This window comes from Heptranchias perlo, unplaced genomic scaffold (genome assembly GCF_035084215.1).
Source record: "Heptranchias perlo isolate sHepPer1 unplaced genomic scaffold, sHepPer1.hap1 HAP1_SCAFFOLD_89, whole genome shotgun sequence".
Taxonomy (NCBI): Eukaryota; Metazoa; Chordata; class Chondrichthyes; order Hexanchiformes; family Hexanchidae; genus Heptranchias; species Heptranchias perlo.
Genome location: NW_027139929.1, coordinates 844804 through 870092, shown reverse-complemented (window position 1 = coordinate 870092; position 25289 = coordinate 844804).

The following is a 25289-nucleotide window of genomic DNA, read 5'->3' as shown; positions in this document are numbered from 1 at the left end:
TGTCAATTTTTGTTGGTTTTCATCTAATGAACTTATTTCAGTCAGCCAGATCTTTCTTCTTCAAAGCAAAAAGATTTTATCTTCAAATACAAGAACTTTTCGTGGTTTTGATGGTTTCAGCAAATGAACATATTTCAGCGAGCTGGAAGTTTTTTCCTTAATAGAGTAAGATTTTATCTTAAAATACAAGAACTTTTCGTGGTTCTTGTCAATTTTTGTTGGTTTTCATCTAATGAACTTATTTCAGTCAGCTGGATCTTTATTCTTCAAAGCAAAAAGATTTTATCTTCAAATACAAGAACTTTTCGTGGTTTTGATGGTTTTCAGCAAAAGAACAGATTTCAGCGAGCTGGAAGTTTTTTCTTTAATAGCCTAAGATTTTATCTTAAAATACAAGAACTTTTCGTGGTTCTTGTCAACTTTGGTTGGTTTTCATCCAATGAACTTATTTCAGTCAGCTAGATCTTTCTTCTTCAAAGCAAAAAGATTTTATCTTCAAATACAAGAACTTTTCGTGGTTTTGATGGTTTTCAGCAAATGAACATAATTCAGCGAACTGGAAGTTTTTTCCTCAATAGAGTAAGATTTTATCTTAAAATACAAGAACTTTTCGTGGTTCTTGTCAATTTTTGTTGGTTTTCATCTAATGAACTTATTTCAGTCAGCTAGATCTTTCTTCTTCAAAGCAAAAAGATTTTATCTTCAAATACAAGAACTTTACGTGGTTTTGATGGTTTTCAGCAAATGAACATATTTCAGCGAGCTGGATGTTTTTTCCTTAATAGAGTAAGATTTTATCTTAAAATACAAGAACTCTTCGTGGTTCTTGTCAATTTTTGTTGGTTTTCATCTAATGAACTTATTTCAGTCAGCCAGATCTTTCTTCTTCAAAGCAAAAAGATTTTATCTTCAAATACAAGAACTTTTCGTGGTTTTGATGGTTTCAGCAAATGAACATATTTCAGCGAGCTGGAAGTTTTTTCCTTAATAGAGTAAGATTTTATCTTAAAATACAAGAACTTTTCGTGGTTCTTGTCAATTTTTGTTGGTTTTCATCTAATGAACTTATTTCAGTCAGCTAGATCTTTCTTCTTCAAAGAAAAAAGATTTTATCTTCAAATACAAGAACTTTTCGTGGTTTTGTTGGTTTTCAGCAAATGAACATATTTCAGCGAGCTGGGAGTTTTTTCTTTAATAGCGTAAGATTTTATCTTAAAATACAAGAACTTTTCGTGGTTCTTGTCAATTTTTGTTGGTTTTCATCTAATGAACTTATTTCAGTCAGCTAGATCTTTCTTCTTCAAAGCAAAAAGATTTTATCTTCAAATACAAGAACTTTTCGTGGTTTTGATGGTTTTCAGCAAATTAACAGATTTCAGCGAGCTGGAAGTTTTTTCCTGAATAGAGTAAGATTTTATCTTAAAATACAAGAACTTTTCGTGGTTCTTGTCAATTTTTGTTGGTTTTCATCTAATGAACTTATTTCAGTCAGCTAGATCTTTCTTCTTCAAAGCAAAAAGATTTTATCTTCAAATACAAGAACTTTTCGTGGTTTTGATGGTTTTCAGCAAATGAACAGATTTCAGCGAGCTGGAAGTTTTTTCTTTAATAGCCTAAGATTTTATCTTAAAATACAAGAACTTTTCGTGGTTCTTGTCAATTTTTGTTGGTTTTCATCGAATGAACTTATTTCAGTCAGCTCGAACTTTCTTCTTCAAAGCAAAAAGATTTTATCTTCAAATACAAGAACTTTTCGTGGTTTTGATGGTTTTCAGCAAATGAACATATTTCAGCGAGCTGGAAGTTTTTTCCTGAATAGAGTAAGATTTTATCTCAAAATACAAGAACTTTTCGTGGTTCTTGTCAATTTTTGTTGGTTTTCATCTAATGAACTTATTTCAGTCAGCTAGATCTTTCTTCTTCAAAGCAAAAAGATTTTATCTTCAAATACAAGAACTTTTCGTGGTTTTGATGGTTTTCAGCAAAAGAACAGATTTCAGCGAGCTGGAAGTTTTTTCTTTAATAGCCTAAGATTTTATCTTAAAATACAAGAACTTTTCGTGGTTCTTGTCAACTTTGGTTGGTTTTCATCCAATGAACTTATTTCAGTCAGCTAGATCTTTCTTCTTCAAAGCAAAAAGATTTTATCTTCAAATACAAGAACTTTTCGTGGTTTTGATGGTTTTCAGCAAATGAACATAATTCAGCGAACTGGAAGTTTTTTCCTCAATAGAGTAAGATTTTATCTTAAAATACAAGAACTTTTCGTGGTTCTTGTCAATTTTTGTTGGTTTTCATCTAATGAACTTATTTCAGTCAGCTAGATCTTTCTTCTTCAAAGCAAAAAGATTTTATCTTCAAATACAAGAACTTTACGTGGTTTTGATGGTTTTCAGCAAATGAACATATTTCAGCGAGCTGGATGTTTTTTCCTTAATAGAGTAAGATTTTATCTTAAAATACAAGAACTCTTCGTGGTTCTTGTCAATTTTTGTTGGTTTTCATCTAATGAACTTATTTCAGTCAGCCAGATCTTTCTTCTTCAAAGCAAAAAGATTTTATCTTCAAATACAAGAACTTTTCGTGGTTTTGATGGTTTCAGCAAATGAACATATTTCAGCGAGCTGGAAGTTTTTTCCTTAATAGAGTAAGATTTTATCTTAAAATACAAGAACTTTTCGTGGTTCTTGTCAATTTTTGTTGGTTTTCATCTAATGAACTTATTTCAGTCAGCTGGATCTTTATTCTTCAAAGCAAAAAGATTTTATCTTCAAATACAAGAACTTTTCGTGGTTTTGATGGTTTTCAGCAAAAGAACAGATTTCAGCGAGCTGGAAGTTTTTTCTTTAATAGCCTAAGATTTTATCTTAAAATACAAGAACTTTTCGTGGTTCTTGTCAACTTTGGTTGGTTTTCATCCAATGAACTTATTTCAGTCAGCTAGATCTTTCTTCTTCAAAGCAAAAAGATTTTATCTTCAAATACAAGAACTTTTCGTGGTTTTGATGGTTTTCAGCAAATGAACATAATTCAGCGAACTGGAAGTTTTTTCCTCAATAGAGTAAGATTTTATCTTAAAATACAAGAACTTTTCGTGGTTCTTGTCAATTTTTGTTGGTTTTCATCTAATGAACTTATTTCAGTCAGCTAGATCTTTCTTCTTCAAAGCAAAAAGATTTTATCTTCAAATACAAGAACTTTACGTGGTTTTGATGGTTTTCAGCAAATGAACATATTTCAGCGAGCTGGATGTTTTTTCCTTAATAGAGTAAGATTTTATCTTAAAATACAAGAACTCTTCGTGGTTCTTGTCAATTTTTGTTGGTTTTCATCTAATGAACTTATTTCAGTCAGCCAGATCTTTCTTCTTCAAAGCAAAAAGATTTTATCTTCAAATACAAGAACTTTTCGTGGTTTTGATGGTTTCAGCAAATGAACATATTTCAGCGAGCTGGAAGTTTTTTCCTTAATAGAGTAAGATTTTATCTTAAAATACAAGAACTTTTCGTGGTTCTTGTCAATTTTTGTTGGTTTTCATCTAATGAACTTATTTCAGTCAGCTAGATCTTTCTTCTTCAAAGAAAAAAGATTTTATCTTCAAATACAAGAACTTTTCGTGGTTTTGTTGGTTTTCAGCAAATGAACATATTTCAGCGAGCTGGGAGTTTTTTCTTTAATAGCGTAAGATTTTATCTTAAAATACAAGAACTTTTCGTGGTTCTTGTCAATTTTTGTTGGTTTTCATCTAATGAACTTATTTCAGTCAGCTAGATCTTTCTTCTTCAAAGCAAAAAGATTTTATCTTCAAATACAAGAACTTTTCGTGGTTTTGATGGTTTTCAGCAAATTAACAGATTTCAGCGAGCTGGAAGTTTTTTCCTGAATAGAGTAAGATTTTATCTTAAAATACAAGAACTTTTCGTGGTTCTTGTCAATTTTTGTTGGTTTTCATCTAATGAACTTATTTCAGTCAGCTAGATCTTTCTTCTTCAAAGCAAAAAGATTTTATCTTCAAATACAAGAACTTTTCGTGGTTTTGATGGTTTTCAGCAAATGAACAGATTTCAGCGAGCTGGAAGTTTTTTCTTTAATAGCCTAAGATTTTATCTTAAAATACAAGAACTTTTCGTGGTTCTTGTCAATTTTTGTTGGTTTTCATCTAATGAACTTATTTCAGTCAGCTAGATCTTTCTTCTTCAAAGCAAAAAGATTTTATCTTCAAATACAAGAACTTTTCGTGGTTTTGATGGTTTTCAGCAAATGAACATAATTCAGCGAACTGGAAGTTTTTTCCTCAATAGAGTAAGATTTTATCTTAAAATACAAGAACTTTTCGTGGTTCTTGTCAATTTTTGTTGGTTTTCATCTAATGAACTTATTTCAGTCAGCTAGATCTTTCTTCTTCAAAGCAAAAAGATTTTATCTTCAAATACAAGAACTTTACGTGGTTTTGATGGTTTTCAGCAAATGAACATATTTCAGCGAGCTGGATGTTTTTTCCTTAATAGAGTAAGATTTTATCTTAAAATACAAGAACTCTTCGTGGTTCTTGTCAATTTTTGTTGGTTTTCATCTAATGAACTTATTTCAGTCAGCCAGATCTTTCTTCTTCAAAGCAAAAAGATTTTATCTTCAAATACAAGAACTTTACGTGGTTTTGATGGTTTTCAGCAAATGAACATATTTCAGCGAGCTGGATGTTTTTTCCTTAATAGAGTAAGATTTTATCTTAAAATACAAGAACTCTTCGTGGTTCTTGTCAATTTTTGTTGGTTTTCATCTAATGAACTTATTTCAGTCAGCCAGATCTTTCTTCTTCAAAGCAAAAAGATTTTATCTTCAAATACAAGAACTTTTCGTGGTTTTGATGGTTTCAGCAAATGAACATATTTCAGCGAGCTGGAAGTTTTTTCCTTAATAGAGTAAGATTTTATCTTAAAATACAAGAACTTTTCGTGGTTCTTGTCAATTTTTGTTGGTTTTCATCTAATGAACTTATTTCAGTCAGCTAGATCTTTCTTCTTCAAAGAAAAAAGATTTTATCTTCAAATACAAGAACTTTTCGTGGTTTTGTTGGTTTTCAGCAAATGAACATATTTCAGCGAGCTGGGAGTTTTTTCTTTAATAGCGTAAGATTTTATCTTAAAATACAAGAACTTTTCGTGGTTCTTGTCAATTTTTGTTGGTTTTCATCTAATGAACTTATTTCAGTCAGCTAGATCTTTCTTCTTCAAAGCAAAAAGATTTTATCTTCAAATACAAGAACTTTTCGTGGTTTTGATGGTTTTCAGCAAATTAACAGATTTCAGCGAGCTGGAAGTTTTTTCCTGAATAGAGTAAGATTTTATCTTAAAATACAAGAACTTTTCGTGGTTCTTGTCAATTTTTGTTGGTTTTCATCTAATGAACTTATTTCAGTCAGCTAGATCTTTCTTCTTCAAAGCAAAAAGATTTTATCTTCAAATACAAGAACTTTTCGTGGTTTTGATGGTTTTCAGCAAATGAACAGATTTCAGCGAGCTGGAAGTTTTTTCTTTAATAGCCTAAGATTTTATCTTAAAATACAAGAACTTTTCGTGGTTCTTGTCAATTTTTGTTGGTTTTCATCTAATGAACTTATTTCAGTCAGCTAGATCTTTCTTCTTCAAAGCAAAAAGATTTTATCTTCAAATACAAGAACTTTTCGTGGTTTTGATGGTTTTCAGCAAATGAACATAATTCAGCGAGCTAGGAGTTTTTTCTTTAATAGCGTAAGATTTTATCTTAAAATACAAGAACTTTTCGTGGTTCTTGTCAATTTTTGTTGGTTTTCATCTAATGAACTTATTTCAGTCAGCTAGATCTTTCTTCTTCAAAGCAAAAAGATTTTATCTTCAAATACAAGAACTTTTGGTGGTTTTGATGGTTTTCAGCAAATGAACAGATTTCAGCGAGCTGGAAGTTTTTTCCTTAATAGAGTAAGATTTTATCTTAAAATACAAGAACTTTTCGTGGTTCTTGTCAATTTTTGTTGGTTTTCATCTAATGAACTTATTTCAGTCAGCTAGATCTTTCTTCTTCAAAGCAAAAAGATTTTATCTTCAAATACAAGAACTTTTCGTGGTTTTGTTGGTTTTCAGCAAATGAACATATTTCAGCGAGCTGGGAGTTTTTTCTTTAATAGCGTAAGATTTTATCTTAAAATACAAGAACTTTTCGTGGTTCTTGTCAATTTTTGTTGGTTTTCATCTAATGAACTTATTTCAGTCAGCTAGATCTTTCTTCTTCAAAGCAAAAAGATTTTATCTTCAAATACAAGAACTTTTCGTGGTTTTGATGGTTTTCAGCAAATTAACAGATTTCAGCGAGCTGGAAGTTTTTTCCTGAATAGAGTAAGATTTTATCTTAAAATACAAGAACTTTTCGTGGTTCTTGTCAATTTTTGTTGGTTTTCATCTAATGAACTTATTTCAGTCAGCTGGATCTTTCTTCTTCAAAGCAAAAAGATTTTATCTTCAAATACAAGAACTTTTCGTGGTTTTGATGGTTTTCAGCAAATGAACAGATTTCAGCGAGCTGGAAGTTTTTTCTTTAATAGCCTAAGATTTTATCTTAAAATACAAGAACTTTTCGTGGTTCTTGTCAATTTTTGTTGGTTTTCATCTAATGAACTTATTTCAGTCAGCTAGATCTTTCTTCTTCAAAGCAAAAAGATTTTATCTTCAAATACAAGAACTTTTCGTGGTTTTGATGGTTTTCAGCAAATGAACATAATTCAGCGAACTGGAAGTTTTTTCCTCAATAGAGTAAGATTTTATCTTAAAATACAAGAACTTTTCGTGGTTCTTGTCAATTTTTGTTGGTTTTCATCTAATGAACTTATTTCAGTCAGCTAGATCTTTCTTCTTCAAAGCAAAAAGATTTTATCTTCAAATACAAGAACTTTACGTGGTTTTGATGGTTTTCAGCAAATGAACATATTTCAGCGAGCTGGATGTTTTTTCCTTAATAGAGTAAGATTTTATCTTAAAATACAAGAACTCTTCGTGGTTCTTGTCAATTTTTGTTGGTTTTCATCTAATGAACTTATTTCAGTCAGCCAGATCTTTCTTCTTCAAAGCAAAAAGATTTTATCTTCAAATACAAGAACTTTTCGTGGTTTTGATGGTTTCAGCAAATGAACATATTTCAGCGAGCTGGAAGTTTTTTCCTTAATAGAGTAAGATTTTATCTTAAAATACAAGAACTTTTCGTGGTTCTTGTCAATTTTTGTTGGTTTTCATCTAATGAACTTATTTCAGTCAGCTAGATCTTTCTTCTTCAAAGCAAAAAGATTTTATCTTCAAATACAAGAACTTTTCGTGGTTTTGTTGGTTTTCAGCAAATGAACATATTTCATCGAGCTGGGAGTTTTTTCTTTAATAGCGTAAGATTTTATCTTAAAATACAAGAACTTTTCGTGGTTCTTGTCAATTTTTGTTGGTTTTCATCTAATGAACTTATTTCAGTCAGCTAGATCTTTCTTCTTCAAAGCAAAAAGATTTTATCTTCAAATACAAGAACTTTTCGTGGTTTTGATGGTTTTCAGCAAATGAACATAATTCAGCGAACTGGAAGTTTTTTCCTCAATAGAGTAAGATTTTATCTTAAAATACAAGAACTTTTCGTGGTTCTTGTCAATTTTTGTTGGTTTTCATCTAATGAACTTATTTCAGTCAGCTAGATCTTTCTTCTTCAAAGCAAAAAGATTTTATCTTCAAATACAAGAACTTTACGTGGTTTTGATGGTTTTCAGCAAATGAACATATTTCAGCGAGCTGGATGTTTTTTCCTTAATAGAGTAAGATTTTATCTTAAAATACAAGAACTCTTCGTGGTTCTTGTCAATTTTTGTTGGTTTTCATCTAATGAACTTATTTCAGTCAGCCAGATCTTTCTTCTTCAAAGCAAAAAGATTTTATCTTCAAATACAAGAACTTTTCGTGGTTTTGATGGTTTCAGCAAATGAACATATTTCAGCGAGCTGGAAGTTTTTTCCTTAATAGAGTAAGATTTTATCTTAAAATACAAGAACTTTTCGTGGTTCTTGTCAATTTTTGTTGGTTTTCATCTAATGAACTTATTTCAGTCAGCTAGATCTTTCTTCTTCAAAGCAAAAAGATTTTATCTTCAAATACAAGAACTTTTCGTGGTTTTGTTGGTTTTCAGCAAATGAACATATTTCATCGAGCTGGGAGTTTTTTCTTTAATAGTGTAAGATTTTATCTTAAAATACAAGAACTTTTCGTGGTTCTTGTCAATTTTTGTTGGTTTTCATCTAATGAACTTATTTCAGTCAGCTAGATCTTTCTTCTTCAAAGCAAAAAGATTTTATCTTCAAATACAAGAACTTTTCGTGGTTTTGATGGTTTTCAGCAAATTAACAGATTTCAGCGAGCTGGAAGTTTTTTCCTGAATAGAGTAAGATTTTATCTTAAAATACAAGAACTTTTCGTGGTTCTTGTCAATTTTTGTTGGTTTTCATCTAATGAACTTATTTCAGTCAGCTAGATCTTTCTTCTTCAAAGCAAAAAGATTTTATCTTCAAATACAAGAACTTTTCGTGGTTTTGATGGTTTTCAGCAAATGAACAGATTTCAGCGAGCTGGAAGTTTTTTCTTTAATAGCCTAAGATTTTATCTTAAAATACAAGAACTTTTCGTGGTTCTTGTCAATTTTTGTTGGTTTTCATCTAATGAACTTATTTCAGTCAGCTAGATCTTTCTTCTTCAAAGCAAAAAGATTTTATCTTCAAATACAAGAACTTTTCGTGGTTTTGATGGTTTTCAGCAAATGAACATAATTCAGCGAGCTAGGAGTTTTTTCTTTAATAGCGTAAGATTTTATCTTAAAATACAAGAACTTTTCGTGGTTCTTGTCAATTTTTGTTGGTTTTCATCTAATGAACTTATTTCAGTCAGCTAGATCTTTCTTCTTCAAAGCAAAAAGATTTTATCTTCAAATACAAGAACTTTTGGTGGTTTTGATGGTTTTCAGCAATTGAACAGATTTCAGCGAGCTGGAAGTTTTTTCCTTAATAGAGTAAGATTTTATCTTAAAATACAAGAACTTTTCGTGGTTCTTGTCAATTTTTGTTGGTTTTCATCTAATGAACTTATTTCAGTCAGCTAGATCTTTCTTCTTCAAAGCAAAAAGATTTTATCTTCAAATACAAGAACTTTTCGTGGTTTTGATGGTTTTCAGCAAATGAACATATTTCAGCGAGCTGGAAGTTTTTTCCTTAATAGAGTAAGATTTTATCTTCAAATACAAGAACTTTTCGTGGTTTTGATGGTTTTCAGCAAATGAACATATTTCAGCGAGCTGGAAGTTTTTTCCTTAATAGAGTAAGATTTTATCTTAAAATACAAGAACGTTTCGTGGTTCTTGTCAATTTTTGTTGGTTTTCATCTAATGAACTTATTTCAGTCAGCTAGATCTTTCTTCTTCAAAGCAAAAAGATTTTATCTTCAAATACAACAACTTTTCGTGGTTTTGATGGTTTTCAGCAAATTAACAGATTTCAGCGAGCTGGAAGTTTTTTCCTGAATAGAGTAAGATTTTATCTTAAAATACAAGAACTTTTCGTGGTTCTTGTCAATTTTTGTTGGTTTTCATCTAATGAACTTATTTCAGTCAGCTAGATCTTTCTTCTTCAAAGCAAAAAGATTTTATCTTCAAATACAAGAACTTTTCGTGGTTTTGATGGTTTTCAGCAAATGAACAGATTTCAGCGAGCTGGAAGTTTTTTCTTTAATAGCCTAAGATTTTATCTTAAAATACAAGAACTTTTCGTGGTTCTTGTCAATTTTTGTTGGTTTTCATCTAATGAACTTATTTCAGTCAGCTAGATCTTTCTTCTTCAAAGCAAAAAGATTTTATCTTCAAATACAAGAACTTTTCGTGGTTTTGATGGTTTTCAGCAAATGAACATAATTCAGCGAGCTAGGAGTTTTTTCTTTAATAGCGTAAGATTTTATCTTAAAATACAAGAACTTTTCGTGGTTCTTGTCAATTTTTGTTGGTTTTCATCTAATGAACTTATTTCAGTCAGCTAGATCTTTCTTCTTCAAAGCAAAAAGATTTTATCTTCAAATACAAGAACTTTTGGTGGTTTTGATGGTTTTCAGCAAATGAACAGATTTCAGCAAGCTGGAAGTTTTTTCCTTAATAGAGTAAGATTTTATCTTAAAATACAAGAACTTTTCGTGGTTCTTGTCAATTTTTGTTGGTTTTCATCTAATGAACTTATTTCAGTCAGCTAGATCTTTCTTCTTCAAAGCAAAAAGATTTTATCTTCAAATACAAGAACTTTTCGTGGTTTTGATGGTTTTCAGCAAATGAACATATTTCAGCGAGCTGGAAGTTTTTTCCTTAATAGAGTAAGATTTTATCTTAAAATACAAGAACTTTTCGTGGTTCTTGTCAATTTTTGTTGGTTTTCATCTAATGAACTTATTTCAGTCAGCTAGATCTTTCTTCTTCAAAGCAAAAAGATTTTATCTTCAAATACAAGAACTTTTCGTGGTTTTGTTGGTTTTCAGCAAATGAACAGATTTCAGCGAGCTGGAAGTTTTTTCTTTAATAGCGTAAGATTTTATCTCAAAATACAAGAACTTTTCGTGGTTCTTGTCAATTTCTGTTGGTTTTCATCGAATGAACTTATTTCAGTCAGCTAGATCTATCTTCTTCAAAGCAAAAAGATTTTATCTTCAAATACATGAACTTTTCGTGGTTTTGTTGGTTTTCAGCAATTGAACAGATTTCAGCGAGCAAGAAGTTTTTTCTTTAATAGCGTAAGATTTTATCTTAAAACACAAGAACTTTTCGTGGTTCTTGTCAATTTCTGTTGGTTTTCATCTAATGAACTTATTTCAGTCAGCTAGATCTTTATTCTTCAAAGCAAAAAGATTTTATCTTCAAATACAAGAACTTTTCGTGGTTTTGATGGTTTTCAGCAAATGAACATATTTCAGCGAGCTGGAAGTTTTTTCCTGAATAGAGTAAGATTTTATCTTAAAATACAAGAACTTTTCGTGGTTCTGGTCAATTTTTGTTGGTTTTCATCTGATGAACTTATTTCAGTCAGCTAGATCTTTCTTCTTCAAAGCAAAAAGATTTTATCTTCAAATACAAGAACTTTTCGTGGTTTTGTTGGTTTTCAGCAAATGAACATATTTCAGCGAGCTGGGAGTTTTTTCTTTAATAGCGTAAGATTTTATCTTAAAATACAAGAACTTTTCGTGGTTCTTGTCAATTTTTGTTGGTTTTCATCTGATGAACTTATTTCAGTCAGCTAGATCTTTCTTCTTCAAAGCAAAAAGATTTTATCTTCAAATACAAGAACTTTTCGTGGTTTTGTTGGTTTTCAGCAAATGAACATATTTCAGCGAGCTGGGAGTTTTTTCCTGAATAGAGTAAGATTTTATCTTAAAATACAAGAACTCTTCGTGGTTCTTGTCAATTTTTGTTGGTTTTCATCTCATGAACCTATTTCAGTCAGCTAGATCTTTCTTCTTCAAAGCAAAAAGATTTTATCTTCAAATACAAGAACTTTTCGTGGTTTTGATGGTTTTCAGCAAATGAACAGATTTCAGCGAGCTGGAAGTTTTTTCTTTAATAGCGTAAGATTTTATCTTAAAATACAAGAACTTTTCGTGGTTCTTGTCAATTTCTGTTGGTTTTCATCGAATGAACTTATTTCAGTCAGCTAGATCTATCTTCTTCAAAGCAAAAAGATTTTATCTTCAAATACATGAACTTTTCGTGGTTTTGTTGGTTTTCAGCAATTGAACAGATTTCAGCGAGCAAGAAGTTTTTTCTTTAATAGCGTAAGATTTTATCTTAAAATACAAGAACTTTTCGTGGTTCTTGTCAATTTTTGTTGGTTTTCATCTAATGAACTTATTTCAGTCAGCTAGATCTTTCTTCTTCAAAGCAAAAAGATTTTATCTTCAAATACAAGAACTTTTCGTGGTTTTGATGGTTTTCAGCAAATTAACAGATTTCAGCGAGCTGGAAGTTTTTTCCTGAATAGAGTAAGATTTTATCTTAAAATACAAGAACTTTTCGTGGTTCTTGTCAATTTTTGTTGGTTTTCATCTAATGAACTTATTTCAGTCAGCTCGATCTTTCTTCAAAGCAAAAAGATTTTATCTTCAAATACAAGAACTTTTCGTGGTTTTGATGGTTTTCAGCAAATGAACAGATTTCAGCGAGCTGGAAGTTTTTTCTTTAATAGCCTAAGATTTTATCTTAAAATACAAGAACTTTTCGTGGTTCTTGTCAATTTTTGTTGGTTTTCATCTAATGAACTTATTTCAGTCAGCTAGATCTTTCTTCTTCAAAGCAAAAAGATTTTATCTTCAAATACAAGAACTTTTCGTGGTTTTGATGGTTTTCAGCAAATGAACATAATTCAGCGAGCTAGGAGTTTTTTCTTTAATAGCGTAAGATTTTATCTTAAAATACAAGAACTTTTCGTGGTTCTTGTCAATTTTTGTTGGTTTTCATCTAATGAACTTATTTCAGTCAGCTAGATCTTTCTTCTTCAAAGCAAAAAGATTTTATCTTCAAATACAAGAACTTTTGGTGGTTTTGATGGTTTTCAGCAAATGAACAGATTTCAGCGAGCTGGAAGTTTTTTCCTTAATAGAGTAAGATTTTATCTTAAAATACAAGAACTTTTCGTGGTTCTTGTCAATTTTTGTTGGTTTTCATCTAATGAACTTATTTCAGTCAGCGAGATCTATCTTCTTCAAAGCAAAAAGATTTTATCTTCAAATACAAGAACTTTTCGTGGTTTTGATGGTTTTCAGCAAATGAACATATTTCAGCGAGCTGGAAGTTTTTTCCTTAATAGAGTAAGATTTTATCTTAAAATACAAGAACTTTTCGTGGTTCTTGTCAATTTTTGTTGGTTTTCATCTAATGAACTTATTTCAGTCAGCTAGATCTTTCTTCTTCAAAGCAAAAAGATTTTATCTTCAAATACAAGAACTTTTCGTGGTTTTGATGGTTTTCAGCAAATTAACAGATTTCAGCGAGCTGGAAGTTTTTTCCTGAATAGAGTAAGATTTTATCTTAAAATACAAGAACTTTTCGTGGTTCTTGTCAATTTTTGTTGGTTTTCATCCAATGAACTTATTTCAGTCAGCTCGATCTTTCTTCAAAGCAAAAAGATTTTATCTTCAAATACAAGAACTTTTCGTGGTTTTGATGGTTTTCAGCAAATGAACAGATTTCAGCGAGCTGGAAGTTTTTTCTTTAATAGCCTAAGATTTTATCTTAAAATACAAGAACTTTTCGTGGTTCTTGTCAATTTTTGTTGGTTTTCATCTAATGAACTTATTTCAGTCAGCTAGATCTTTCTTCTTCAAAGCAAAAAGATTTTATCTTCAAATACAAGAACTTTTCGTGGTTTTGATGGTTTTCAGCAAATGAACATAATTCAGCGAGCTAGGAGTTTTTTCTTTAATAGCGTAAGATTTTATCTTAAAATACAAGAACTTTTCGTGGTTCTTGTCAATTTTTGTTGGTTTTCATCTAATGAACTTATTTCAGTCAGCTAGATCTTTCTTCTTCAAAGCAAAAAGATTTTATCTTCAAATACAAGAACTTTTGGTGGTTTTGATGGTTTTCAGCAAATGAACAGATTTCAGCGAGCTGGAAGTTTTTTCCTTAATAGAGTAAGATTTTATCTTAAAATACAAGAACTTTTCGTGGTTCTTGTCAATTTTTGTTGGTTTTCATCTAATGAACTTATTTCAGTCAGCGAGATCTTTCTTCTTCAAAGCAAAAAGATTTTATCTTCAAATACAAGAACTTTTCGTGGTTTTGATGGTTTTCAGCAAATGAACATATTTCAGCGAGCTGGAAGTTTTTTCCTTAATAGAGTAAGATTTTATCTTAAAATACAAGAACTTTTCGTGGTTCTTGTCAATTTTTGTTGGTTTTCATCTAATGAACTTATTTCAGTCAGCTAGATCTTTCTTCTTCAAAGCAAAAAGATTTTATCTTCAAATACAAGAACTTTTCGTGGTTTTGTTGGTTTTCAGCAAATGAACAGATTTCAGCGAGCTGGAAGTTTTTTCTTTAATAGCGTAAGATTTTATCTTAAAATACAAGAACTTTTCGTGGTTCTTGTCAATTTCTGTTGGTTTTCATCGAATGAACTTATTTCAGTCCGCTAGATCTATCTTCTTCAAAGCAAAAAGATTTTATCTTCAAATACATGAACTTTTCGTGGTTTTGTTGGTTTTCAGCAATTGAACAGATTTCAGCGAGCAAGAAGTTTTTTCTTTAATAGCGTAAGATTTTATCTTAAAATACAAGAACTTTTCGTGGTTCTTGTCAATTTCTGTTGGTTTTCATCGAATGAACTTATTTCAGTCAGCTAGATCTATCTTCTTCAAAGCAAAAAGATTTTATCTTCAAATACAAGAACTTTTCGTGGTTTTGATGGTTTTCAGCAAATGAACATATTTCAGCGAGCTGGAAGTTTTTTCCTTAATAGAGTAAGATTTTATCTTAAAATACAAGAACTTTTCGTGGTTCTTGTCAATTTCTGTTGGTTTTCATCGAATGAACTTATTTCAGTCAGCTAGATCTATCTTCTTCAAAGCAAAAAGATTTTATCTTAAAATACAAGAACTTTTCGTGGTTCTTGTCAATTTCTGTTGGTTTTCATCTAATGAACTTATTTCAGTCAGCTAGATCTTTATTCTTCAAAGCAAAAAGATTTTATCTTCAAATACAAGAACTTTTCGTGGTTTTGATGGTTTTCAGCAAATGAACATATTTCAGCGAGCTGGAAGTTTTTTCCTGAATAGAGTAAGATTTTATCTTAAAATACAAGAACTTTTCGTGGTTCTGGTCAATTTTTGTTGGTTTTCATCTAATGAACTTATTTCAGTCAGCTAGATCTTTCTTCTTCAAAGCAAAAAGATTTTATCTTCAAATACAAGAACTTTTCGTGGTTTTGTTGGTTTTCAGCAAATGAACATATTTCATCGAGCTGGGAGTTTTTTCTTTAATAGCGTAAGATTTTATCTTAAAATACAAGAACTTTTCGTGGTTCTTGTCAATTTTTGTTGGTTTTCATCTCATGAACTTATTTCAGTCAGCTGGATCTTTATTCTTCAAAGCAAAAAGATTTTATCTTCAAATACAATAACTTTTCGTGGTTTTGATGGATTTCAGCAAATGAACAGAATTCAGCGAACTGGAAGTTTTTTCCTTAATAGAGTAAGATTTTATCTTAAAATACAAGAACTCTTCGTGGTTCTTGTCAATTTTTGTTGGTTTTCATCTCATGAACTTATTTCAGTCAGCTAGATCTTTCTTCTTCAAAGCAAAAAGATTTTATCTTCAAATACAAGAACTTTTCGTGGTTTTGATGGTTTTCAGCAAATGAACATATTTCAGCGAGCTGGATGTTTTTTCCTTAATAGAGTAAGATTTTGTCTTAAAATACAAGAACTTTTCGTGGTTCTTGTCAATTTTTGTTGGTTTTCATCGAATGAACTTATTTCAGTCAGCTAGATCTTTCTTCTTCAAAGCAAAAAGATTTTATCTTCAAATACAAGAACTTTTCGTGGTTTTGATGGTTTTCAGCAAATGAACATATTTCAGCGAGCTGGAAGTTTTTTCCTCAATAGAGTAAGATTTTATCTTAAAATACAAGAACTTTTCGTGGTTCTTGTCAATTTTTGTTGGTTTTCATCTCATGAACTTATTTCAGTCAGCTAGATCTTTCTTCTTCAAAGCAAAAAGATTTTATCTTCAAATACAAGAACTTTTCGTGGTTTTGATGGTTTTCAGCAAATTAACAGATTTCAGCGAGCTGGAAGTTTTTTCCTGAATAGAGTAAGATTTTATCTTAAAATACAAGAACTTTTCGTGGTTCTTGTCAATTTTTGTTGGTTTTCATCGAATGAACTTATTTCAGTCAGCTAGATCTTTCTTCAAAGCAAAAAGATTTTATCTTCAAATACAAGAACTTTTCGTGGTTTTGATGGTTTTCAGCAAATGAACAGATTTCAGCGAGCTGGAAGTTTTTTCTTTAATAGCCTAAGATTTTATCTTAAAATACAAGAACTTTTCGTGGTTCTTGTCAATTTTTGTTGGTTTTCATCCAATGAACTTATTTCAGTCAGCTAGATCTTTCTTCTTCAAAGCAAAAAGATTTTATCTTCAAATACAAGAACTTTTCGTGGTTTTGATGGTTTTCAGCAAATGAACATAATTCAGCGAGCTAGGAGTTTTTTCTTTAATAGCGTAAGATTTTATCTTAAAATACAAGAACTTTTCGTGGTTCTTGTCAATTTTTGTTGGTTTTCATCTAATGAACTTATTTCAGTCAGCTAGATCTTTCTTCTTCAAAGCAAAAAGATTTTATCTTCAAATACAAGAACTTTTGGTGGTTTTGATGGTTTTCAGCAAATGAACAGATTTCAGCGAGCTGGAAGTTTTTTCCTTAATAGAGTAAGATTTTATCTTAAAATACAAGAACTTTTCGTGGTTCTTGTCAATTTTTGTTGGTTTTCATCTCATGAACTTATTTCAGTCAGCGAGATCTTTCTTCTTCAAAGCAAAAAGATTTTATCTTCAAATACAAGAACTTTTCGTGGTTTTGATGGTTTTCAGCAAATGAACATATTTCAGCGAGCTGGAAGTTTTTTCCTTAATAGAGTAAGATTTTATCTTAAAATACAAGAACTTTTCGTGGTTCTTGTCAATTTTTGTTGGTTTTCATCTAATGAACTTATTTCAGTCAGCTAGATCTTTCTTCTTCAAAGCAAAAAGATTTTATCTTCAAATACAAGAACTCTTCGTGGTTTTGTTGGTTTTCAGCAAATGAACAGATTTCAGCGAGCTGGAAGTTTTTTCTTTAATAGCGTAAGATTTTATCTTAAAATACAAGAACTTTTCGTGGTTCTTGTCAATTTCTGTTGGTTTTCATCGAATGAACTTATTTCAGTCAGCTGGATCTATCTTCTTCAAAGCAAAAAGATTTTATCTTCAAATACATGAACTTTTCGTGGTTTTGTTGGTTTTCAGCAATTGAACAGATTTCAGCGAGCAAGAAGTTTTTTCTTTAACAGCGTAAGATTTTATCTTAAAATACAAGAACTTTTCGTGGTTCTTGTCAATTTCTGTTGGTTTTCATCGAATGAACTTATTTCAGTCAGCTAGATCTATCTTCTTCAAAGCAAAAAGATTTTATCTTCAAATACAAGAACTTTTCGTGGTTTTGATGGTTTTCAGCAAATGAACATATTTCAGCGAGCTGGAAGTTTTTTCCTTAATAGAGTAAGATTTTATCTTAAAATACAAGAACTTTTCGTGGTTCTTGTCAATTTTTGTTGGTTTTCATCTAATGAACTTATTTCAGTCAGCTAGATCTTTCTTCTTCAAAGCAAAAAGATTTTATCTTCAAATACAAGAACTTTTCGTGGTTTTGTTGGTTTTCAGCAAATGAACAGATTTCAGCGAGCTGGAAGTTTTTTCTTTAATAGCGTAAGATTTTATCTTAAAATACAAGAACTTTTCGTGGTTCTTGTCAATTTCTGTTGGTTTTCATCGAATGAACTTATTTCAGTCAGCTAGATCTATCTTCTTCAAAGCAAAAAGATTTTATCTTAAAATACAAGAACTTTTCGTGGTTCTTGTCAATTTCTGTTGGTTTTCATCTAATGAACTTATTTCAGTCAGCTAGATCTTTATTCTTCAAAGCAAAAAGATTTTATCTTCAAATACAAGAACTTTTCGTGGTTTTGATGGTTTTCAGCAAATGAACATATTTCAGCGAGCTGGAAGTTTTTTCCTGAATAGAGTAAGATTTTATCTTAAAATACAAGAACTTTTCGTGGTTCTGGTCAATTTTTGTTGGTTTTCATCTAATGAACTTATTTCAGTCAGCTAGATCTTTCTTCTTCAAAGCAAAAAGATTTTATCTTCAAATACAAGAACTTTTCGTGGTTTTGTTGGTTTTCAGCAAATGAACATATTTCAGCGAGCTGGGAGTTTTTTCTTTAATAGCGTAAGATTTTATCTTAAAATACAAGAACTTTTCGTGGTTCTTGTCAATTTTTGTTGGTTTTCATCTCATGAACTTATTTCAGTCAGCTGGATCTTTATTCTTCAAAGCAAAAAGATTTTATCTTCAAATACAATAACTTTTCGTGGTTTTGATGGTTTTCAGCAAATGAACATAATTCAGCGAACTGGAAGTTTTTTCCTTAATAGAGTAAGATTTTATCTTAAAATACAAGAACTCTTCGTGGTTCTTGTCAATTTTTGTTGGTTTTCATCTCATGAACTTATTTCAGTCAGCTAGATCTTTCTTCTTCAAAGCAAAAAGATTTTATCTTCAAATACAAGAACTTTTCGTGGTTTTGATGGTTTTCAGCAAATGAACATATTTCAGCGAGCTGGATGTTTTTTCCTTAATAGAGTAAGATTTTGTCTTAAAATACAAGAACTTTTCGTGGTTCTTGTCAATTTTTGTTGGTTTTCATCGAATGAACTTATTTCAGTCAGCTAGATCTTTCTTCTTCAAAGCAAAAAGATTTTATCTTCAAATACAAGAACTTTTCGTGGTTTTGATGGTTTTCAGCAAATGAACATATTTCAGCGAGCTGGATGTTTTTTCCTTATTAGAGTAAGATTTTATCTTAAAATACAAGAACTTTTCGTGGTTCTTGTCAATTTTTGTTGGTTTTCATCTAATGAACTTATTTCGGTCAGCTAGATCTTTCTTCTTCAAAGCAAAAAGATTTTATCTTCAAATACAAGAACTTTTCGTGGTTTTGATGGTTTTCAGCAAATGAACAGATTTCAGCGAGCTGGAAGTTTTTTCTTTAATAGCCTAAGATTTTATCTTAAAATACAAGAACTTTTCGTGGTTCTTGTCAATTTTTGTTGGTTTTCATCTAATGAACTTATTTCAGTCAGCTAGATCTTTCTTCGTCAAAGCAAAAATATTTTATCTTCAAATACAAGAACTTTTGGTGGTTTTGTTGGTTTTCAGCAGATGAACAGATTTCAGCGAGCTGGAAGTTTTTTCCTTAATAGAGTAAGATTTTATCTGAAAATACAAGAACTTTTCGTGGTTCTTGTCAACTTTGGTTGGTTTTCATCCAATGAACTTATTTCAGTCAGCTAGATCTTTCTTCTTCAAAGCAAAAAGATTTTATCTTCAAATACAAGAACTTTTCGTGGTTTTGATGGTTTTCAGCAAATGAATATAATTCAGCAAACTGGAAGTTTTTTCCTTAATAGAGTAAGATTTTATCTTAAAATACAAGAACTTTTCGTGGTTCTTGTCAATTTTTGTTGGTTTTCATCGAATGAACTTATTTCAGTCAGCTAGATCTTTCTTCTTCAAAGCAAAAAGATTTTATCTTCAATGACAAGAACTTTTCGTGGTTTTGTTGGTTTTCAGCAAATGAACAGATTTCAGCGAGCTGGAAGTTTTTTCTTTAATAGCGTAAGATTTTATCTTAAAATACAAGAACTTTTCGTGGTTCTTGTCAATTTCTGTTGGTTTTCATCCAATGAACTTATTTCAGTCAGCTAGATCTTTCTTCTTCAAAGCAAAAAGATTTTATCTTCAAATACATGAACTTTTCGTGGTTTTTTTGGTTTTCAGCAATAGAACAGATTTCAGCGAGCAAGAAGTTTTTTCTTTAATAGCCGAAGATTTTATCTTAAAATACAAGAACTTTTCGTGGTTCTTGTCAATCTAATGAACGTATTTCAGTCAGCTAGAACGTATTTCAGTCAGCTAGATCTTTCTTCTTCAAAGCAAAAAGATTTTATCTTCAAATACAAGAACTTTTCGTGGTTTTGATGGTTTTCAGCAAATGAACAGATTTCAGCGAGCTGGAAGTTTTTTCCTGAATAGAGTAAGATTTTATCTTAAAATACAAGAACTTTTCGTGGTTCTTGTCAATTTTTGTTGGTTTTCATCTAATGAACTTATTTCAGTCAGCTAGATCTTTCTTCTTCAAAGCAAAAAGATTTTATCTTCAAATACAAGAACTTTTCGTGGTTTTGATGGTTTTCAGCAAATGAACAGATTTCAGCGAGCTGGGAGTTTTTTCTTTAATAGCGTAAGATTTTATCTTAAAATACAAGAACTTTTCGTGGTTCTTGTCAATTTTTGTTGGTTTTCATCCAATGAACTTATTTCAGTCAGCTAGATCTTTCTTCTTCAAAGCAAAAAGATTTTATCTTCAAATACAAGAACTTTTCGTGGTTTTGATGGTTTTCAGCAAATGAACAGATTTCAGCGAGCTGGAAGTTTTTTCCTGAATAGAGTAAGATTTTATCTTAAAATACAAGAACTTTTCGTGGTTCTTGTCAATTTTTGTTGGTTTTCATCTAATGAACTTATTTCAGTCAGCTAGATCTTTCTTCTTCAAAGCAAAAAGATTTTATCTTCAAATACAAGAACGTTTCGTGGTTTTGATGGTTTTCAGCAAATGAACAGATTTCAGCGAGCTGGAAGTTTTTTCTTTAATAGCCTAAGATTTTATCTTAAAATACAAGAACTTTTCGTGGTTCTTGTCAATTTTTGTTGGTTTTCATCTAATGAACTTATTTCAGTCAGCTAGATCTTTCTTCTTCAAAGCAAAAAGATTTTATCTTCAAATACAAGAACTTTTCGTGGTTTTGATGGTTTTAGCAAATGAACAGCTTTCAGCGAGCTGGAAGTTTTTTCCTTAATAGAGTAAGATTTTATCTTAAAATACAAGAACTTTTCGTGGTTCTTGTCAATTTTTGTTGGTTTTCATCTCATGAACTTATTTCAGTCAGCTAGATCTTTCTTCTTCAAAGCAAAAAGATTTTATCTTCAAATACAAGAACTTTTGGTGGTTTTGATGGTTTTCAGCAAATGAACAGCTTTCAGCGAGCTGGAAGTTTTTTCCTTAATAGAGTAAGATTTTATCTTAAAATACAAGAACTTTTCGTGGTTCTTGTCAATTTTTGTTGGTTTTCATCTAATGAACTTATTTCAGTCAGCTAGATCTTTCTTCTTCAAAGCAAAAAGATTTTATCTTCAAATACAAGAACTTTTCGTGGTTTTGATGGTTTTCAGCAAATGAACATATTTCAGCGAGCTGGAAGTTTTTTCCTTAATAGAGTAAGATTTTATCTTAAAATACAAGAACTTTTCGTGGTTCTTGTCAATTTTTGTTGGTTTTCATCTAATGAACTTATTTCAGTCAGCTAGATCTTTCTTCTTCAAAGCAAAAAGATTTTATCTTCAAATACAAGAACTTTTCGTGGTTTTGATGGTTTTCAGCAAATGAACATATTTTAGCGAGCTGGAAGTTTTTTCCTGAATAGAGTAAGATTTTATCTTAAAATACAAGAACTTTTCGTGGTTCTTGTCAATTTTTGTTGATTTTCATCTCATGAACTTATTTCAGTCAGCTAGATCTTTCTTCTTCAAAGCAAAAAGATTTTATCTTCAAATACAAGAACTTTTGGTGGTTTTGATGGTTTTCAGCAAATGAACAGCTTTCAGCGAGCTGGAAGTTTTTTCCTTAATAGAGTAAGATTTTATCTTAAAATACAAGAACTTTTCGTGGTTCTTGTCAATTTTTGTTGGTTTTCATCTAATGAACTTATTTCAGTCAGCTAGATCTTTCTTCTTCAAAGCAAAAAGATTTTATCTTCAAATACAAGAACTTTTCGTGGTTTTGATGGTTTTCAGCAAATGAACATATTTCAGCGAGCTGGAAGTTTTTTCCTTAATAGAGTAAGATTTTATCTTAAAATACAAGAACTTTTCGTGGTTCTTGTCAATTTTTGTTGGTTTTCATCTAATGAACTTATTTCAGTCAGCTAGATCTTTCTTCTTCAAAGCAAAAAGATTTTATCTTCAAATACAAGAACTTTTCGTGGTTTTGATGGTTTTCAGCAAATGAACATATTTTAGCGAGCTGGAAGTTTTTTCCTGAATAGAGTAAGATTTTATCTTAAAATACAAGAACTTTTCGTGGTTCTTGTCAATTTTTGTTGATTTTCATCTCATGAACTTATTTCAGTCAGCTAGATCTTTCTTCTTCAAAGCAAAAAGATTTTATCTTCAAATACAAGAACTTTTCGTGGTTTTGATGGTTTTCAGCAAATGAACAGATTTCAGCGAGCTGGGAGTTTTTTCTTTAATAGCGTAAGATTTTATCTTAAAATACAAGAACTTTTCGTGGTTCTTGTCAATTTTTGTTGGTTTTCATCTAATGAACTTATTTCAGTCAGCTGGATCTTTATTCTTCAAAGCAAAAAGATTTTATCTTCAAATACAATAACTTTTCGTGGTTTTGATGGTTTTCAGCAAATGAACATAATTCAGCGAACTGGAAGTTTTTTCTTTAATAGCGTAAGATTTTATCTTAAAATACAAGAACTTTTCGTGGTTCTTGTCAATTTTTGTTGGTTTTCATCCAATGAACTTATTTCAGTCAGCTAGATCTTTCTTCTTCAAAGCAAAAAGATTTTATCTTCAAATACAAGAACTTTTCGTGGTTTTGATGGTTTTCAGCAAATGAACAGATTTCAGCGAGCTGGAAGTTTTTTCCTTAATAGAGTAAGATTTTATCTTAAAATACAAGAACTTTTCGTGGTTCTTGTCAATTTTTGTTGGTTTTCATCCAATGAACTTATTTCAGTCAGCTAGATCTTTCTTCTTCAAAGCAAAAAGATTTTATCTTCAAATACAAGAACTTTTCGTGGTTTTGATGGTTTTCAGCAAATGAACAGATTTCAGCGAGCTGGAAGTTTTTTCCTGAATAGAGTAAGATTTTATCTTAAAATACAAGAACTTTTCGTGGTTCTTGTCAATTTTTGTTGGTTTTCATCTAATGAACTTATTTCAGTCAGCTAGATCTTTCTTCTTCAAAGCAAAAAGATTTTATCTTCAAATACAAGAACTTTTCGTGGTTTTGATGGTTTTCAGCAAATGAACATAATTCAGCGAACTGGAAGTTTTTTCCTTAATAGAGTAAGATTTTATCTTAAAATACAAGAACTTTTCGTGGTTCTTGTCAATTTTTGTTGGTTTTCATCCAATGAACTTATTTCAGTCAGCTAGATCTTTCTTCTTCAAAGCAAAAAGATTTTATCTTCAAATACAAGAACTTTTCGTGGTTTTGATGGTTTTCAGCAAATGAACATATTTCAGGGAGCTGGATGTTTTTTCCTTAATAGAGTAAGATTTTATCTTAAAATACAAGAACTTTTCGTGGTTCTTGTCAATTTTTGTTGGTTTTCATCTAATGAACTTATTTCAGTCAGCTCGATCTTTCTTCTTCAAAGCAAAAAGATTTTATCTTCAAATACAAGAACTTTTCGTGGTTTTGATGGTTTTAGCAAATGAACAGCTTTCAGCGAGCTGGAAGTTTTTTCCTTAATAGAGTAAGATTTTATCTTAAAATACAAGAACTTTTCGTGGTTCTTGTCAATTTTTGTTGGTTTTCATCTAATGAACTTATTTCAGTCAGCTGGATCTTTCTTCTTCAAAGCAAAAAGATTTTATCTTCAAATACAAGAACTTTTCGTGGTTTTGATGGTTTTCAGCAAATGAACATATTTCAGCGAGCTGGAAGTTTTTTCCTGAATAGAGTAAGATTTTATCTTAAAATACAAGAACTTTTCGTGGTTCTTGTCAATTTTTGTTGATTTTCATCTAATGAACTTATTTCAGTCAGCTAGATCTTTCTTCTTCAAAGCAAAAAGATTTTATCTTCAAATACAAGAACTTTTCGTGGTTTTGATGGTTTTCAGCAAATGAACATAATTCAGCGAACTGGAAGTTTTTTCCTTAATAGAGTAAGATTTTATCTTAAAATACAAGAACTCTTCGTGGTTCTTGTCAATTTTTGTTGGTTTTCATCTCATGAACTTATTTCAGTCAGCGAGATCTTTCTTCTTCAAAGCAAAAAGATTTTATCTTCAAATACAAGAACTTTTCGTGGTTTTGATGGTTTTCAGCAAATTAACATATTTCAGCGAGCTGGATGTTTTTTCCTTATTAGAGTAAGATTTTATCTTAAAATACAAGAACTTTTCGTGGTTCTTGTCAATTTTTGTTGGTTTTCATCTAATGAACTTATTTCGGTCAGCTAGATCTTTCTTCTTCAAAGCAAAAAGATTTTATCTTCAAATACAAGAACTTTTCGTGGTTTTGATGGTTTTCAGCAAATGAACAGATTTCGGCGAGCTGGAAGTTTTTTCTTTAATAGCCTAAGATTTTATCTTAAAATACAAGAACTTTTCGTGGTTCTTGTCAATTTTTGTTGGTTTTCATCTAATGAACTTATTTCAGTCAGCTGGATCTTTCTTCGTCAAAGCAAAAATATTTTATCTTCAAATACAAGAACTTTTGGTGGTTTTGTTGGTTTTCAGCAGATGAACAGATTTCAGCGAGCTGGAAGTTTTTTCCTCAATAGAGTAAGATTTTATCTTAAAATACAAGAACTTTTCGTGGTTTTTGTCAACTTTGGTTGGTTTTCATCCAATGAACTTATTTCAGTCAGCTAGATCTTTCTTCTTCAAAGCAAAAAGATTTTATCTTCAAATACAAGAACTTTTCGTGGTTTTGATGGTTTTCAGCAAATGAACATATTTCAGCGAGCTGGAAGTTTTTTCCTGAATAGAGTAAGATTTTATCTTAAAATACAAGAACTTTTCGTGGTTCTGGTCAATTTTTGTTGGTTTTCATCTAATGAACTTATTTCAGTCAGCTAGATCTTTCTTCTTCAAAGCAAAAAGATTTTATCTTCAAATACAAGAACTTTTCGTGGTTTTGTTGGTTTTCAGCAAATGAACAGATTTCAGCGAGCTGGAAGTTTTTTCTTTAATAGCCTAAGATTTTATCTTAAAATACAAGAACTTTTCGTGGTTCTTGTCAATTTTTGTTGGTTTTCATCGAATGAACTTATTTCAGTCAGCTAGATCTTTCTTCTTCAAAGCAAAAAGATTTTATCTTCAAATACAAGAACTTTTCGTGGTTTTGATGGTTTTCAGCAAATGAACATAATTCAGCGAACTGGAAGTTTTTTCCTTAATAGAGTAAGATTTTATCTTAAAATACAAGAACTTTTCGTGGTTCTTGTCAATTTTTGTTGGTTTTCATCTAATGAACTTATTTCAGTCAGCTAGATCTTTCTTCTTCAAAGCAAAAAGATTTTATCTTCAAATACAAGAACTTTTCGTGGTTTTGATGGTTTTCAGCAAATGAACATATTTCAGGGAGCTGG